The sequence below is a fragment of the Carassius auratus genome, unplaced genomic scaffold, assembly GCF_003368295.1.
Source record: "Carassius auratus strain Wakin unplaced genomic scaffold, ASM336829v1 scaf_tig00011176, whole genome shotgun sequence".
NCBI classification, from domain to species: Eukaryota; Metazoa; Chordata; class Actinopteri; order Cypriniformes; family Cyprinidae; genus Carassius; species Carassius auratus.
Genome location: NW_020524175.1, coordinates 81,104 through 99,869, shown reverse-complemented (window position 1 = coordinate 99,869; position 18,766 = coordinate 81,104). Strand labels below are relative to the sequence as shown.

The following is an 18,766-nucleotide window of genomic DNA, read 5'->3' as shown; positions in this document are numbered from 1 at the left end:
TTTTTTTTTTACTTCAGTCAATGCTGAATAAAATAATGGTGTGTGTGTGTGTGTAAGACTAAGAAATGATTATTACCTTCATTTGGACAAATTATTTAGCACTTATTAAATTGTCATTCAATAATACATTTGACATTTTTAGTGCATACATACATAATGACTTTATATATATATATATGTGCATGTGTATAATATAAAATCATTAGAATATTTATTTTTATATAAGTGTATGTTCAGTATCGTAATTTTGTATGATAGGAATGATGGTTTGTGTTGAGCTGAATCTCAGGAATGAGTCCAAGAACTACATTTCCCAGAGTGCACCAGCAGCAGCAATCTGGCTGCTTGTCACCTGTTGTCATTTTCACTGATTTGGAGCACCTGTTAAAAACCTGGAGTTCCTCAGTCATTCAGACAAACAAACTTCACTGAAAAGACGCTCCAAGTTCACTTGTAGGTTCAGTCCAAAGACACCAATGGTCAGTGAAATGTTTTATTTACTTTCATGGTGTTTGGAATGCTGTATAACATGTTGAAGCTATGTTTAATTGTAGTTTAATTGCCGTGTAGATTGTTTAAGTGACGCACTGCAGCATTGACTTGTTGAATGGGTTCTTTATTCCATATAAAGGCTGAAATGACTAATTCATCATCATAGAATACATATAATGTTTAATTAAACATGTAAACAATTAAATTCATTATAAATGTTAATTAAAATGTTTAATTGAAATGGTAATATTTGTTCTCTGTTTTTAAAGGTTTACAACCTAATTTAATGAACAGACCAATCAACTGACAAAGCCAAAATAAAAATAAATTGAGCTGGAAATTTGAGTCGTCCATGTGTCTTTTGGAACTTAAAAAGAGTAGGACTTGACAGTTTGTTATATACACCATATAAAGTATTATATTATAATTTGTGAGTTTATATTTTAAGTATTGAATGCATATTTTATTTATCCGTGTGTGTAAAGTTCAGTATTAAGTGAAATATTGTCTCTGTTTTATAGATGCATCTATATAGTGCATTATGTGTATGTACTTAAAATTATATTCAAATTATGATAACAAATTTATTAATGATTTAATACTTTAAATGGTAATTAAATTGCTGTATCCTAGAAAGCAGCTTTTTCAGCCTCGAGACTCCACCCATGACTCCTCCCTTAAAATACTCCCTACATAGGCAGCTGACTGGAGCTAATTATCTCCCCGTCCCACAGCAGACAGTAAACATCCTTGGGCTCAGTGGTGCTGTCGCTGATGTCCTGGGTGTCACACAGGAATAACGAACAGATCCGTGGTGTTTTATTGCTGAGGGTCCGTCATAAATCAGGGAATCAACATAAGCGATTTCCCGCCACTCGACTGAGGAGATAGTGACTCGCCAAGTATCCTCGGGGTTTAGTGAGGATAAACAGTTTGAAACGTCTCCGAATATTCTCCCAGATATGATACACTACCTCACAGCTCAAAGTCAAGTCTTAAATCATGGGGTGACAGAAAACTATGACGGCATTACCACGTTATTTTGTTATTTACCATGGTAATACCATGATATTCTTAACAGTAGCTATCTTGAAAAATGTAATTTTATTTTGGTTATTATTCGGTACCATAAATATTCCACACTACTATGGTATTACCATGCTTGATTTTATAATTACACCATATTTCTGGCATTTACGGTATTACCATCTTTATCATGTTATGTATAGCACCGTATAGGTTATGTATGAGTACTATACTAACCCATGAAAAAATACTATAGTAATTTATAGTAAATACTAGTGTTTTCGAACCATATCATAGTAAAGTACTTGAATTTAAATTGCTGTGGTAATTCTATAGTTGCTGTGCTAATATAACAACTATAGTAATATGAAGAAATTACCCAATACTGTAATACGTTTATATTATAAGCTACTACAATACACTACAGTTTACTGTAGTAAAAACTGAAGTATACTACAGTATTTATTACTGTTTATCAGTTCACTAGAGTTGTTAATATGCTGTAGCATTTATTAACAAAGTGTACTATAATATATACAGTATAATACACTGTAGTATGGCTCAAAAACAGTACAGTATTTACAATAAATTACTATAGTATTTTTTCATGTGGGAATACCGGTGTCATTCAGTACGATGGTATTTATTGCAGTCTTGTTGCATTACAATGTTTTTGGGTGGTATAAAAATACTATGTTTTAGACATTTGCTGTGCTAATGTCACAATTTTTGGCGTATATACAGCAGCATTATATATGAATATTTTAATCATGCTATATCATGTGATCTTCACTTTAAAATGGTAGCACCACACTATTTTTGTGAGAACCGCTGGATCTGATTCATTATAACATCCAGTCATGATTCATTATTTTCTAATGATATCATATGAGTGGAATGAGTGTCATTCTATCAGATGTGGTTATGAGTTCTGAGTCTGTGATTCAGGTGGATGTCTGGTGATTTCTTTAAAGTGTTATCCCTCCGTCTGTGGAAATGACTTCCATATGTCACCTAAAAGACCACCCAGAGTCCATTACGTGGTAATTGGGTCACTTGTCTTCTGCTGAATCTTTTCTTTCTCACACTGAATAAAGGATGATTTTTCTGGGCTGGTTATAGAGAGCCGAGAAACACACCACCTGTCAGACAGAATCAACACACAATCGTCTACTAAAGATAAAAAGCTTGAGACAATTTATAGAAGAAACATCTTTACGCTCGATGTTTAATCATCATGTTCTCTGCTTAATTAATAAGCAGTCAAAAAATCCCAAAGGATTGATAGATTACTAATGGAGTGTTTCTTGTAATCTGGCGGCGGTCCTGTTTATCCGGCAGGATCTGATTTGACTCTTGGCAGATTCTCAGAGGGTGTTTATTGGATCCCGTTAGGGCTGGTTACAAATTATGATGGAATTTCATTATCGACCTTGTACAGATTCTGAAAATGAATATGAAACTATAGCATCTTTTAAATCATAATTCACCCTAAATTGAAAGCTTGCTGATAATTTACTCTCTCACAGGCCATCCAAGAATTAGATGAGTTTGTTTCTTTATCAGATTTGGAGAAATGTAGCATTGCATCAGTGTCTCATCAATGGATCCTCTGTAGTGAATGGGTGCCGTCAGAATGAGAGTCCAAACAGCTGATAAAAACATCACAATAATCTACAAGTAATTCACACCAATCCAGTCCATCAGTTAACATCTTGTGGAGCCAAAAGCTTTGTGTTTGTAAGAAACAAATCCATCATTAATATCTTATTTCTTCTGGCTATGAGTCCATTATCCATAACTAGGGTAAAAAAAGTTGTCTGGGCTGAATCAGGAGAAAAATCTGCACAGATTAAGCACCATTTACAAATCAAAGCAGTCTTAACAAGTAATTGGTGTTCACTGGAGGAAGTGTTATTATTGATTATGGACTCGTATTTGATCTGGAAACAACAGTTTGAAGTTAAATGTTTTGATGATGGGTTTGTTTCTTAAAAGCACACATATTTTCCCTTCACAAGACAGTGTGATGGATTGGAGTGGTGTGGATTACTTGTGGATTATTGTGATGTTTTTATCAGCTGTTTGGACTCCCATTCTGACGGCACCCATTCACTGCAGAGCATCCATTGATGAGTCACTGATGCAATGCTACATTTCTCCAAATCTAATGAAGAAATGAACTCATCCTAATCCAGGATAGTCTGAGGGTGAGCACATTTTCAGCAAGTTTTGGGTGAACTACTGTATTTCTTTAGCTCCATATGTAGGGACCATTTAAAGGCATTATAGATGAAATTTGGTGATGAAGGCTGTAGCAAGAGTTAAGCAACATTGTTATGCAAATATGACCTCCTGAGATTCCTTGTTTCAGTGCATTTGGAGAATACAATGCCAGAATGCATTGTGACAAGGTGGGAGAGGGGGGAAAAAAAGTAAAGAAGTTCATTGTAAATATTTTTTGTGTGTATTTGAGAATTTGTGATATATTTCTTTATTAGAGTCGATTCTATTTTAGACCCTTACCATGCGAATGGCAATAATCGTAATTGCAGAGATGCTTTTTTGTGCACTTTCTCAGTTATACACATTGTGATTGTGTCTCATTTATGTCTCTGTAGCACTGAACTGAAGTGAGGTGTGCAGAGGATCAATAACTCGGACAATCACTCAACCTGATGTGTGCATGACCTCAGAAACCCGAGAGCTTGATCCCTGTAAGAGCTGCTGAACTCCTGGTAAGGTAGTTACTGAGTGCGCAACACTTAAGATGTGAAATGAAAGGAAACAGTATGTTTAGTAGATGAAGCTCTTGTTTAGTGACTCGTCCCTCCATCGTAATTAAACCTGCCATGACAGACGATCAAGATTAATGACGTGTGCTTATCACACCAATTCACTGTCAGACGCGGCACAGCATGGGCTCAAAATTTTGTCAGCATAAAAAAACATAATCAGCTCATGTTTTACCGCAAAAGTAAGACAATAATGTGCTTAAAGGGATAGTTCACCCAAATATGGAAATTCTGTCATCGTTGCCCACATTGTTGTATCAAACCTGCATGACCACAAAAGAAGGTATTTTGAAGAATGTTGGTACAACAGAACAGTTGCTGGTAGTCATTGACTTCCATAGTTTCCCCCCCATACTAAGTGACCCCAAACCCCACAGAAAACATTAACAATGCTTGAAATAGGCCTACGCCAGAAGTGAAAGTCACAATCTCTGCCAAGTGAGAGCAGGACATTTTGTGTGTGTGTTTTAAAAAAAGAAAGGTAATAAGCCTTTAGAATAACAAGGTGAGAAGTTACCTCCAAAATTCACACAGTTCCAATAAGTTGTGATGGGTTGAATAAACTAAACAACAGAAAAACGCAACTACAGTCAAGCGCAGAGCAGTATTGAAGTGTACAGCAGTCATAACTTTGTTTTTGCTGAGCTTATTTAATTTATTGAAGTAGGCATATTGATGTTCACCTGGATTTTTCCCTCATCATTGGAAATAATACTGTCATTCATGGTTGTATTGTAAAAAATCTTTTTTTATTTGTGTATGTTCAAAAAGACAACAAAATTTCATGCCTTTAAAAATAAATTGATCAGCAAAATGTGCTGCATTAGCTCGTCTCTGTCTCATTGAGCATCTTTCTGAAACAGGCCTCACACATAAGCCAATATAAAAATAGCAAAAAGCCTGCTTGACGCAAATACTAGATGTCTAGATTTAAATTATTTGACATTAAATGGATCATTTAAATCACTTTGGAATAAATCACAGCATTTGTCAAAATAATTACTTTACAATCTGGAAAACATAGTAAGCTACTGTGTGACAGTCAAACCTGTAAACATGTTTTTTTCGTTGTACCTCTACTCCTCACCATGAGGGGGCAACAAGGAGTAATGCTCTGATGTATAAAACTGGTGTAGAAGTAAAAGTAGTAGATTGGTAATGGAGGAATAAGCATGGCATATGGTTCCAAACAATCATTGGTCCTGATTGGGAAACTTAGAGTTTCATGTTCAATCCGAAGTAAGCATTGTTTATTTTATATCGACTTAAATGTTGACTGTTATTTATGTAGTTATATATAAATATTTAACGTGATTCTTTTTGTAGAAGGACTCCACATTCTGTGGGAGAAATCTTTCTCTTTTACATGCCTGTCTGAAACATGTCAATGAATTAAATGTAGAGGCAATGTGAAATACTGCTGTGGATCCTGAAACCGGATTGTGCCACACTAGTGATTTTGAAGATTTGGGTTTAATGTGATTCGATATCAACACAGGTTTGCACGTGGAAACTTTGGGATGTACACTGTGGACATGAGCTTTTGTGGACATTCATGGATTAGAGTATGGTGAATGGACTTTCAGGATTATTGTCATTGTCATTATCGTCGTCATCAGCAGCTTCGTCATCATCACCCAAAAACAGATAAGACTTATATTTCTATGCTGTTGGTTTTTTAGGGTAAAAACATGTACGATTTCTGTGTGTGTCACTGAAAGGGTCTAAAAAGATAAAACAATATGCAAATGCAGACTTGTTAAGGTCGTATTGTAACACAGTTAGTGATTCCACCCTATAAAAACAGAGTTATAACTAATACCATTGTGAGATCAAGGAAACGGTTATAGAATGGTGGACGAACAGGGACACTAACTGTTTGTTGAGAAAGTAGAATAGTCCACACAAGATGGAAAGTAATGCAACTCTGGATAGGGATGAGTGCGTGCCAGTGGTGGATTTTTACACTGATTCATTTACTAATCCCAGAGAACCCCTCAAAGATTTAATAACTACCTTTAATGATCTATACATATTCGCTGAAAATGAGAGTAAAGCCAACATAGATGAAGACCTTAACTTACCACTACCCCCACCACCTGCAGTAGAGAGAAAGACACTTCCGGAGTCCATTACCAACCTGATAGAACAACTTACTGATAAAGTCTATGTGCTGGAAGGACAGGTTGCTGACAGTATCGAGACGATGAGTGGCTGTGTTTCACAAGAAGAATTCCAGAACAAATGTAAAGGGATGGAAGATCGGTTGATGTATCTTATGGAGCGTGATTGTGAGAGAGTCAAGAAAGTGGTGGAAAGGTCTGTACAGGAACTCGGTCAGTCAATGGTAGACTGTCTAAAGAGAAGGGATGTGCAGCTTGAAGCCAAGATCAAATCATTGACTCCAATGTCCACACTAGTAACGTCCAAAAGTTGTGGTGGAGCTCATGATTTTGGACCAAGTCAGCATCATACCTATGAAGTCCAGCAAAACTCGTTGACCAGTCAAGAGAAGACTTTGTTAATGCCTTACAATCCTCCAGTCAAGTTAGACTTCCCTTGTTTTAGTAATAAGCAAGATGAAGACCCTATTTTATTTATTGAACCCTGCGAGGAGTACTTTGCAGTGAGGCCTTTGAGTGATCAGGAAGTCCTGGTGTTGCTTAACACAGTGCTCAAAGAAACCGCTAAAGATTGGTGGCAAGCAGAAAGAAGGAAAGTGAATAGTTGGCGGCAGTTTAAAGATGTTTTTAAAGATCTTTTCTGAGTGAAGATCGAGGATGTGGCATCAAGACGGTTGGTGGAGAGAAAACAAGGGGCCATAGAAAGCATAAGAGATTTCGCTTTTCATTATCGAGCTTTGTGTTTGAGATGGACATTGGACATTGTACTGGCCATATTGCATTACTGGAATCCTCGTCTGGCTAGTCTTTTAAGAGGTACTGTGGCAAATGTTGGTGAGCTGGTCAGAATTGGGATGCAAATGGATGAACGTGATTTTGATGAAGCTCAGAAATACTGGAATCCAGTTAATTCGGAAGAGCAAAAGAGAAAACAAAGACCAGCTAGTACTAGAGTGATGCAGTCTATTGAAGTGCAGTGTCCAACTGTAACAGAGACAGTCAATATACCTATTATCTTACGTGATCGTTTTCTGTTGGCCATGGTGGACACTGGTAGTTTGTTGTCCTTAATCCAAGAATCAGTCTGGAAACAACTGAACAAGTGTGAAATAAGTCAGTCAAGTAAGGGCCAAACCTTTATGTTGGCTAATGGGCAGAAGCAGGCAGCAACTGGAAAAGTGATATGGCAAGGTAAGGTGCAGGGTCAGCCATTTACCTTAACACGGTTTACCCTGAAAGACAGAGATTTAAAAGTAGCAGTCATTTTAGGAATGGATTTTTTGTCACAGTCCGGGGTTGTTTTGGATTTTAGTAAAGCCCAGTATGGTTTACCTTCTGCAAGCAGCCAGGACACTAACCCTTTTTTCCCATTTTTGACGCAAGATTCTACTTCTTCAGTCTCCTTTTACTTGTCTATACCCACACCTAACATTGATGACACCGTACTTGAGTCCATACAACTTTTGACAAGTAAAGCAGGGACTACACCACCATTCAAGGGAAGATTGGAAAATGTTTTGATGGACTGGCCTTCTGTCTGCTCTACAGAGGTTGGGAATACAAAGATAGTTAAGCATAGAATTATAACCACGGCTGAACTCCCAGTCAGAAAAAGAGTATACAAACTATCCATGGACAAACAAAAGTATGTTGACAATGAAATCCAGGAACTGCTATACAAAAATATCATACAACCTTCTGTTTCCCCATGGGCATCTCCAATTGTTGTTGTCTCCAAGGAGGATGGAAGTTCTGGGTTGTGCATTGATTATAGAGGCTTAAATTTTAAAACCCATCTTGATGCATACCCCATGCCACAAATCCAGGAAATATTGGAGTCATTCCATGGTGCTACTGTTTTTAGCACACTAGATCTTAAAAGTGGTTACTGGCAACTTGAGATAGAGGAGGATAGTGTACAGATAACCCCGTTTGTGAAATCTGCAGGCTTATTTGAATTCTTGCATTTAACTTTTGGCCTCAAAAACTCAGCTGCCTCTTTTCAGAGACTGTATTGAGACCGCTTAAAGTCAAGTGTTGTCTGGTGTATATAGATGATGTAGTAGTGTACTCCCAAAAATGAAGAGGAGCACATCTACGATCTCACCCGTGTATTTCAATGCTTACATGACGCTGGACTTACCCTTAATCTTGGAAAATTTAACTTCATGCAACGCAACATCACTTACCTAGGTCACATAATTTCAGCAGAGGGAGTCAAGATGGATCCCAATAAAGTCTCAGCCATCAGCGACTTTCCTGTTCCACAGTCTCTGAAAGATGTGCAGAGATTTTTGGGATTAGCTGGATGGTACCATCGTTTCATTCCACATTTTTCCACAAAAGCAGCACCTATACATGCCCTCAAGCAGAAAAAATCCACCTGGATGTGGGAAGAAGAATGTCAAAGAGCTTTTAACACCATTAAAAATGACTTGAGTCAAACACCAGTCCTCTTACCACCAGATTTCAATAAACCATTTCGGGTGCAAACAGATGCAAGTGAGATAGGACTGGGTGCTGTACTTACCCAAGAAATGGAGGATGGAGTAAAAAATCATTTCGTATGCTTCCAGATTACTAAGAGTGGCTAAGAAGTCATTCTGTATCTGAAAAGAGGTATTTAGCAGTTGTCTGGGCAGTTGAAAAATGGAGACCGTATCTAGAAGGGAGAATATTTGAGGTCATGCACTTACTTGGGTATTTAACATCCATAGCCTTCATCACAACTTACCCGCTGGACAATATGGCTACAAGGTTACGACCTAACTTTTAAATATCACAAAGGCCTTTGCAATGTAGTGCCTGATGTGCTATCCAGATCTCCAGAGCAGCTAGCCTCAGAGATGATTGCAGTGGTAAGAGTTTCTAGACTCCCCAACTTACCAACCAACTTACCAGTGGATCTATCCAGGGTCTCTGAAGCACCAAAAGGATCCAGAGATTCAAGAGCTTATCTTGAAGGTAATATCACAACTAGCCTAAGACATTTCTCGAGTACATTATCTAATTGAGAATGAACATTTGTTCCGGAGCGTGCCAAACAGACAAACAGGTCAGAAGCTGCAACTCATCATTTCTTCTGATCTACGTAAAGAGTTTTTGCACTATGCCCATGATAACTCCTATGAGTGGACATTTGGGAAGACTTAAAACTTTACTCCGATTACTGGATATGGTATACTGGCCAAGTGTAAGATCTGATGTTTGGAGGCATTGCAAAGAATGTATCACGTGTCAACAATACAAATCATCTTGCAGCAAATTATCTGGTCATCTCCAATCCACACCCATCGTTGAACCAGGCCATATGATTGGAGTAGATCTCATCGAGCCATTTCCAAAAAGCATAAGACAAAATGAACATTTCTTAGTGGTGGTTGACTATTGCTCTAAATGGGTGGAGTTGTTTCCATTGAGGCAGGCCAAAGCACCCTGCATTGCTCAGATTCTGACAGATGAAATTTTTACAAGATGAGGCACTCCTGCTTACCTTGTTTCTGACAGAGGGGCTCAGTTTACTTCTAATCTGCTTAGCCAAGTGTGCAAGCAGTGGGGAGTGGTGCAAAAGCTCACAACCGCCTACCATCCACAGACTAATCTCACAGAACGCATTAACCGAACTCTGAAAACAATAATGGCATCTAATGTGGAAGAGCAGCATCGACAGTGGGACAGAAGGGTACCTGAATTTCGATTTGCAATAAATACTGCTTGGCAGGAGAGTACCGGCCATTCTCCAGAACAGATTGCCTTAGGTCGGAACTTAAAAGGTCCAGTAGAAAGAGCAATTCAATTACATAGAACACCTGATCCAAATAGTTACATTTATTCAGTGCTTGATAGACAGCAGCACCTTCTTCGTCAGGTGAAGGAAAATGTGGGAAAAGCACAGGCTAAACAGCAGCAATATTACAACCTTCACCGCAAGCAAAACCAGTACCAAGTTGGAGATGTAGTTTGGGTGCATGCTCATCCCTTGTCCAGAGCAGAGGAGGGTTTTTTGGCTAAGTTGTCTGGTAGATGCAAGGGACCAGCCAGAATACTTAAATGTTTAGGCCCTGTTAATTATTCTGTTTCTTTGCTTACCGACCCTGCAACGATAGATACTTACCATGTGCAAAATCGAAAACCTTGCCATTGTTATGTCAAGTCTTAAAGTGAGGGGGTGCATATGTAACAGTCAAACAGTGGAAACCTTGGGATGTACACCGTGGACATTCATGGATTAGAGTGTGGTGAATGGAATTTCAGGATTATTATCATTGTCATTATCGTCGTCATCAGCATCATCATCATCACCGACGTCTTCATCACCGTCATCCAAAAACAGATAAGACTTATATTTCTATGCTGTTGGTTTTTGAGGGTAAAAACATGTACGATTTCTGTGTGTGTCAATGAAAGGGTCTAAAAAGATAAAACAATATGCAAATTGAGGAGTATTTATTGATTGATTTTTTTGTATTACAGACTTGTTAAGGTCATATTGAAACATAGTTAGTGATTCCACCCTATAAAAACAGAGTTATAACTAATACCATTGTGAGATCAAGGAAACGGTTATAACTGTAAAGTGTTTTTTTTTTTTTTCCCACTGACCCTTTTTAGAACCGCTGGTCTACACCACTGGTTTCTAAGCTATTTGTCAAACTGGTTATTTGATGAGAAAAAGATGAAATGTAGTTGCAATAAATGTAGTTGCAACGAGATTACTATGCCTTGCAGAACTGCAGAAGAACTTATTACGGTATGGTTTGATCTTTGGCTGAACAATCAGCAGAAAGGGGTGTTTAATTCACACCCTCGTGTAGAAATCGAATATTCAAGCTGTTTTTATACATTTTTCTACCCCTGAATGAATACTGAAGTAAAAATTATGCTGAATTCTTGTTTTTCGTTTCTTGCAAAAAAAATAAAATAAAGGAGCGGTTTCCTCATTTTTCTACTTTTAATGAAAAAAAAAAAATAGTGAACGCTCGATTACTGATTTTGGTTTTCTAATTTCAAAAGGAAAATCTGTTGGCCTTCAAGTACACAGACCGTGCCCCTGATCAACCCAAATCCGTACATGTTCGCGCAAATCATTTGTGATCCAGTTTCACCTAAAGAAAAAGTGAAAATAAGGAGTGTTACTATAAATCTTTGCAAATCGCCTTTTTTAAGTGCTAGTTATAAGATTTGCAGCTTAATGCAGCTAAATTAAACCGTACAGCTCATCACCCCATGTAAGATGGGGTGGCGTCAGCAGAGCTCATTAGCATTTAAAGGAACATGCAACAAAACAAGTTGATTTTGACAAGGTAAAAAGGGGTTTATTATAATACTATATATTTATTTTATACTACAATTGCGAAGCATGAAGCAAAGAATCATATCAACCTTTATTCAGGTAGCAATGTTTCAACACACATTTGGACTATTGGCTTTTTGCAGTAACCAATGTGCTCCATTTTAAAAACAGTGCCTTATATAGGGGAGGAGGGAGATCTCCCTTTACTGATCAGACCAGGTGCTCTCTATGGCCAGTTCGTGTGTGTGTGTGTGTGTGTGTGTGTGTGTGTCTGAAGCTTATTCATTACCCATACTGCACTGCGATCTCTCATTACTCCCGAAACAAAGCAGCAGAAGCAGTGGTGAATTCTGATGCTTGTATTGATCGTGGTCTGAGAGGAAGCCCATCTCTCTCAGTGGTGGCCATAATGTATTGTTCGTTCTCTGCGGTTATCCATTTTTTGCATGAGTGCATTTTGCTGCAGCGGTTCTTCGGGGCTTTTGGCCACTGACCCTAGATGGCCCTCGCTTTGATTATTATTATGAAACATGCTCCGATTCATCATTTGAGGTTATTGATGGGTGATGGAGTCGAGCACCTGGTCTGTGGCAGTAAAAAAGATGTACTGTAAATGGCATTTCAGTATGGCTTAAAATACTAGTGGTTACAATTTATGTCCTCCCAAAAGTCTTTCGCTTATTTTTAGCATAATTGAACAAATAAAAATAAAATGGCGAATACTATAATTGCAATAAGAATCCATATAATTTGTTTGTTCACTCATGCAAAACTCACTGCCATGTTGCTAGGGTGTTGTGGATGGTTTCCAGGGCATTGTTTCGGGTTTAGTAAGCTTATTGTGTTGGTTATTATGTAAGATCCATTCTGAGGATCATTTGGAGATCAAAATTGGACTTCTGAAATCCCAACCGTCTGATGTTCTCATTGGTTAATGAATGCCCACATCAGAGCACGTATCAGCAAAAGTTAAACTCATGCATTTATTATTCTTGAAATGAAAGTTTTGCAGCATTCTTTGTCATTCTGTAGCGTGCAAGTTGTCTTTAGATAGAGACTCACAAGCAAACTGTGAGAATGCGACTCATGCACATGATACTCTGCTTCTGCTAAGTTTATGGATTCATAATCTTCATTTAAAGTCATCATAAGTTAGTGTTTACAAAAATTGCATTTGAATGTTTTCAGTGAGGAGTCTCATGCATTAAAGATAGTTGATTAGAGCATTTGAAGTCCATTCGTCCTCCGTGCTGAGGGTTCACTGGATAATTACCACTGGTCTATATCTGATTAGCAATCCTGTGGGACTAAACGCTACACAGAAAAACATCACCACGCGCCGGCCAATTACAAATGACACTACACACTCCTCTTGTCAGTTTGTATCCATCATAATCATCATGTGCGGTGCGCCGAGAATATTAATGTGACGTTTATTGATACAAAGGAGACCCGCAGTGCTCTATGGTCCTCCGGTTGTGCGTCATGTATCCTCACGTCAGACTGCCACAGGAAACATGCTGTACTTTCTGACAGGGTTGCATTGAGGGTCGCTTCAACAGAACTCCAAGTGAATACTCACAGTGGGCTCATAGTATTCATGGAATCGTCTTATGAGCTTTCTTGTGTTGCAGCTTCAATCTTGGAACGCAAATGATAAATGCAAATGCGTTTGGTATCAAAGCGAAGAATGAAATAAGAGTGACATATTTTATTAGCCAAGTAAACAAAGGCCTTTGTGATACTATATATGGCGTGTGTGTGTGTGTGTGTGTGTGTGTGTGTGTGTGTGTGAAGAGCACCAAATGCATCTTATTCTCAAGTTGCACTGTAATTAATTTATTTCCAGGAAGTGTGTTTCAATATCACCTTCTCTTCCTGAAAGCAGCATGTGGCTAACATCTGTACGTACATCATTAATTGAGCTTCGCGTGTTCTTCCCAAAGCCCTGAGAGATCTGATCGCGTAAAGACGTAGATCACAGGGTTTTGTGAACACTGATTTGATACGGATTTGAGGCACCTACATAAATAAGAGCGATGTGTTAGATGTGAAGCCTACTGCTCATGTTTTATTGATAGTCGCCCACTTTACCTTCAGCACGGCGATAAGTCTTTCCAGCCGAGCAGAGCTTGATAATCCCACAGCACTTGAGCAAAACTCACGGCTTCACCGCCCGCTTTAGAGAGTCCAGTGGAATTATGATATGTCCCAGTGTTTTTAAAAGCGCATAGAGTTGGGAAAATTTAAGTAATGTTCTTAATGCTGCTTTATAAACGGATAAGATGTTGTGCATTGATAGCGCAATGTTTAACCACAAATTAATACTTTGGTGATCATATGCAACTCTACCATGATGGAGGCATATATGTAGCATTTATTATATGCAGTAAAAATAGTGTAGCATCTGTTTTGGCTTTAATTATGACATTTCTTCATATGCCACAGAGCTACATTTCCCCAAGTTCATTCGGTAATTGTTTGCAATCGTGGGCGAATCTGTGACTTGAGTGATGACAATCAAAAAAACGAAACCTTACTAACGAAGTCAATCTGCTGCGATCAGTTTTGCCAAAACGAGGTAAAGTGATGAAGCTAATGAACGCTTTGTGAATAAAACTAATGAGAATGTTTTTGGACGACAGTCAGCAAACTAAGCTTAATGCAGAGCGCAGACAACCATAGCAGAGGACAAAACAAGGACAAATGCTGCAGCAGAGGTATCATCTATAGACAAACATTCCTGCATTACTGTTTCAGACGGGCTGAACGCAAACAGCATGACAGCTGCTAAAGTACTGTAATCGATGGAAATGCAAACATTCTGCATTCAGATGGCTTTTCACTCTTATCTGTAATCACACACTATTTCTCCTGCCGTAATGGCGTTGATAGAAAGTTGAAATTGTGCAATACTCTGCATCAGGCTTACAGTGATTGCCAGTCTAGTTTTTCTTTAAATGTCAAACTAATTCCTGTGTTAAGGTTTTATTAAAAACCTCTCAAATATTGTAACCTTGCACGCCGGTCCACATGTAACATGATTGCAATTCCAAAGTTATTATTCTACAACAATTTTCTAGGAATTTCATTTCTCTTTATCCATGAAAAGTATTACACACTCAGGTGACAGCAGTGTCAGCAGGTCTTCTGGAGCTGGTTCATTTCATACAGAGAAAGACAAAAAACTTGCATTTCATCAGCACAAATGTAAACTCATATACGTCTCTTTCTTCATACGAATAAGAGGGAACAAAACAAACATTTATGATCACAGAATGTAAGGAGCTTGTGAATTGCATGCACAAGCTGCATTCACTGCATTTTGAGTTACATTATTCATTCAGATCACAAATTTGGTTATGTTACATGCCCTATAAATCACACACATGAAATCAATCATCACAATCTGCAACTATCTACACAATCTACAACAAAAATGAAAACATTATGGTTGTCCGGCAGATGATAAAATGGGTGAAAAAACCCTTAACATTTTGGAGACGTCATAGAAGCAATCTGGCAACCATGCAGGGCACCCTAGCAACCTCAAAGCAATATCCTAACAAGCATCTTACATATTTAAGCAAACTGATCACAACATCAAACTTACTCATAGCAACACCTTGCAAACCACACAGAACGGCAATCCAATAAATTGCTGAAAACCTCTTCATAGCAAACTACTGTGGCACCCACCAAGGACATTTTAACAACATAATAGCAACACCCTGCATTTGATCATTATGCAATCATCATGGAAACGTTACCTTTGAATCTTCTCTAAACATTCTGAAACAAATAGTAATATTTAAATTAATGTTTTTTTTAAAAGCATCCAACTGGATGTTTCAGAAATGAACATTCCATGAGCAATTTATAAATAATGTTTGCGCTAACTTTTAGTTAACTTTATTAAAGACCAGGTCAATTCTTCCACATGTACAGTACATACAAACAGAGATTTGAAATTGCGTTACTCTCAGACGCTTGGTGCATACAGAGAACACTTAACAGTAGAACATTTAAATACAGATAAAATCGATTTCTAAGTAGAAGTAGATTTCTTGGCCAGTGCTGTGTTGTCGGTCCAGGAGAGGTCCTCTGTGATGTGCACACCCAGGAACTTGGTGCTGCTCACTCTCTTCACAGTCGCACCATTGATGGTCAGAGGAACGTGCTGAATGTGTGCTCTCCTGAAGTCAACAACAATCTCCTTCATCTTCTCCACGTTCAGAGAGAGATTGTTGTCACTGTACCATCTGGCCAGGTGGTTCACCTCGCTCCTGTAGTTTGTCTCATCCTTGTTGCTAATGAGACCCACCAAAGTCGTGTTATCCACAAACTTGGAGTTGTGTGACGGTGTGCAGTCATGGGTCAGCAGAGTGAAGTGGAGGGGGCTCAGCACACATCCTTGGGGGACCTCAGTGTTTAGTGTGATGGTGCTGGATATGTTACTGCCGACCCCTACTGCCTGAGGTCTTCCAGTCAGAAAGTCCAACAGCCAGTTTATGAATGAGCTGTTGAGGGATGATTGTGCTGAATGCTGAACTGAAGTCTATAAACAGCATTCTGACGTATGAGTCTTTTTTTCTCTAGATGTGTGAGTGCTGAGTGGATGGCAGTGGCGATGGCATCATCAGTCGAGCGGTTGGACTGATATGCAAACTGGAAGGGGTCCGGGGGGGGCAGACTTGATGTAGTGCATGACTAGCCGTTAAAAGCGCTTCATGAGAATAGGGGTAAGTGCAACTGGACGGTCACTAATAACTCTGAATGAACATTACTTGTTACTTAGGTGTTTTGAATGTTTTTAGAATTTTCTTGGGTTTTGTGTTGTTACTTTGGAGTAGTTGTTGGTTGCTATGGCATTACTATGTTTGTTTTGTGATACAGTAACGGTCTAATCCAGGAAAGAACTTTCCAACATTTGCCAATTTGAAACCAACTACGAGTTAGCAACAAACGCAACATTCAAATGATCAGCTGATGTCTTTATATCATTCTAACATCTCTTCTAGTGTCTCCATCTGTTTCCATATTCATATTCATATCTGCCGTCCGCTGCGTTTAAGGTGGCCTTATCTCAGTCTAATCATTCACGCGGTGCTTTGTAATGCATCACTGCTGTTGTTTACAGCTCAAGGTCACGGCTCTACATCCAGACGCAGAAGCGGGTGATGGATGAGTATTTTTCTGGTTTCTGGACTACATGAGACAGAGGCACGTTTCCTGCTCTGCTGTCAGAATGTGTTTAACACCGCATGAGTAATGTCTGCGGCTGCAGCGCTTCTGCATGACCTTACAGCATTACCATGCGTTAAACGCCACGCCGCACACTTCATCTGGTGTCAGAGCTGTTCATATTTACTGCAGTCTAAGTAAATGTTGGCGGCTGAATAAATGTCAAGGTTTATGACGTGCTTCCCTTGTCTTTTGTGATCAAAGTGCTGACGCTCTTTAACAAAGCACAATCATGAACAAAAAGACTCATACTGTAAAAGATCATACTGTATTTGTTACTGAAAATAAAGTTGAAATTAAAGGAAACTACAGTAAATATTTTTTTTACCCTTATTGTTTAATGTTTTAATTAAAATAAAAATAATTTATATAAACTAAAACTGAAATAAAATAAGTTCAAGCTATAAAAAAATTCAAAGTAAAAATGACCAACATAGCAAAAACCATAACTTAACATTTCACAAAATTTATAAACTAAAAATAAAAAATAACCAAATTCAAAATAAATATTATAAATAATAAATATTACAAATAATATATAATAAATGCTAAAAACGAATAATGTATTGCATTAAAATAGCACTGACCTCAAGTGTACGGTTACTCTATTGAGTGACCAGACACACAACCTTCAAAAAGTGCACATTTACTCTTTCAGCCCCCTTTTTTAATATATAATATCTTATATAATCTTATATAATATAAAATCCTCTGTGTTCTGCAGGAGCAGCGGTCCTGATGTTATGCTGACTGTCAAGCCCTCATTTGGAAGAATAACCCTGAGTGAAGCGGCACGTTGTTCTCTGTGTGTGGCGTTTATCGCCCGCGGCTGTGTTTGTTTTGCCGTCTGCGATTGTCGCCCGTTCAAGGCCAAGCCAATTAAAAAGTGCTCTGCAAACTCACTTGTGTGACAACAGATTGAGCTTAAAAAGTGACAAAACGCTCAGAGAAACCAGTCACATACAAAAATGAATGCATTTACATATTTTCTGTACACTAATTACTTTAACATTTTGAGCAAAACATACACATATATATTGTTTTCATTTATTGTTACATTTTCAGTCTAAACAGTCCTATTTGCAGTAATATTTGCACTTCTGAATATAAGCAGTCATCAAACATTTTTTTTATAATTATGCGGGTCTCCTGAAGCAGCGTGAAGGTTAAGCACAAGGGCACAGGGATGTTGTACCCAGCAGCCCCGGGGTTAATTTAACACCGCTGGTGCTGTCAGCTACTTATTTGAACCAGTAACCTTGTAAGTGTTCATGGACTAGTGCTGTGTGATTTAGCACACAATCGTTATGCTTCAGAGTCTCCTGTAATGACCTCAGACTTCTTATTGTGCATGAAGTCTGTTCATCTACTGCTCAACATTTCTGCCTCGGCAAAAAATTATTCGGTGGCTTGAGGTTCAAGTACATGCTATATTTATTTCATTCATTCATTTGTTGATTGGGTGATCAATTGATTGAATAAAAAGTAAATATGAAACAAAACTTAAGATATTCAAAAACAAAACAAAAACAAAAATCTTAAACATAACCAGAAATTATGAATGTTGCTTTGGTAATTTAATAAAGTACTCAAATGGACATATTAAATATTACAATTAAAACGCACAAAACTTACTAAAACTACAAACTTACTAATGAAATACAAATATTACGTGCCACACTTATAAAAAAATTACTAATTATAAAAATGAAAAGAAAATGATAAATGTTGTCTTTCCAATTTATTGAAATAAAATGCATTGATAAAATTAAATAAATATATATATATAGTAT

General features: G+C 37.9%; 1 long non-coding RNA gene across 1 annotated transcript; it reads left to right on the top strand.

Annotated features, from left to right (window-relative positions):
• The first annotated feature begins 290 nt into the window (after positions 1-290).
• Positions 291-17,862, top strand: LOC113072965 (uncharacterized). The gene is made up of 3 exons (XR_003280419.1): positions 291-479; positions 4,140-4,256; positions 17,698-17,862. It is a non-coding gene; the product is annotated as an uncharacterized LOC113072965 (long non-coding RNA).
• The last annotated feature ends 904 nt before the right edge of the window (positions 17,863-18,766 follow it).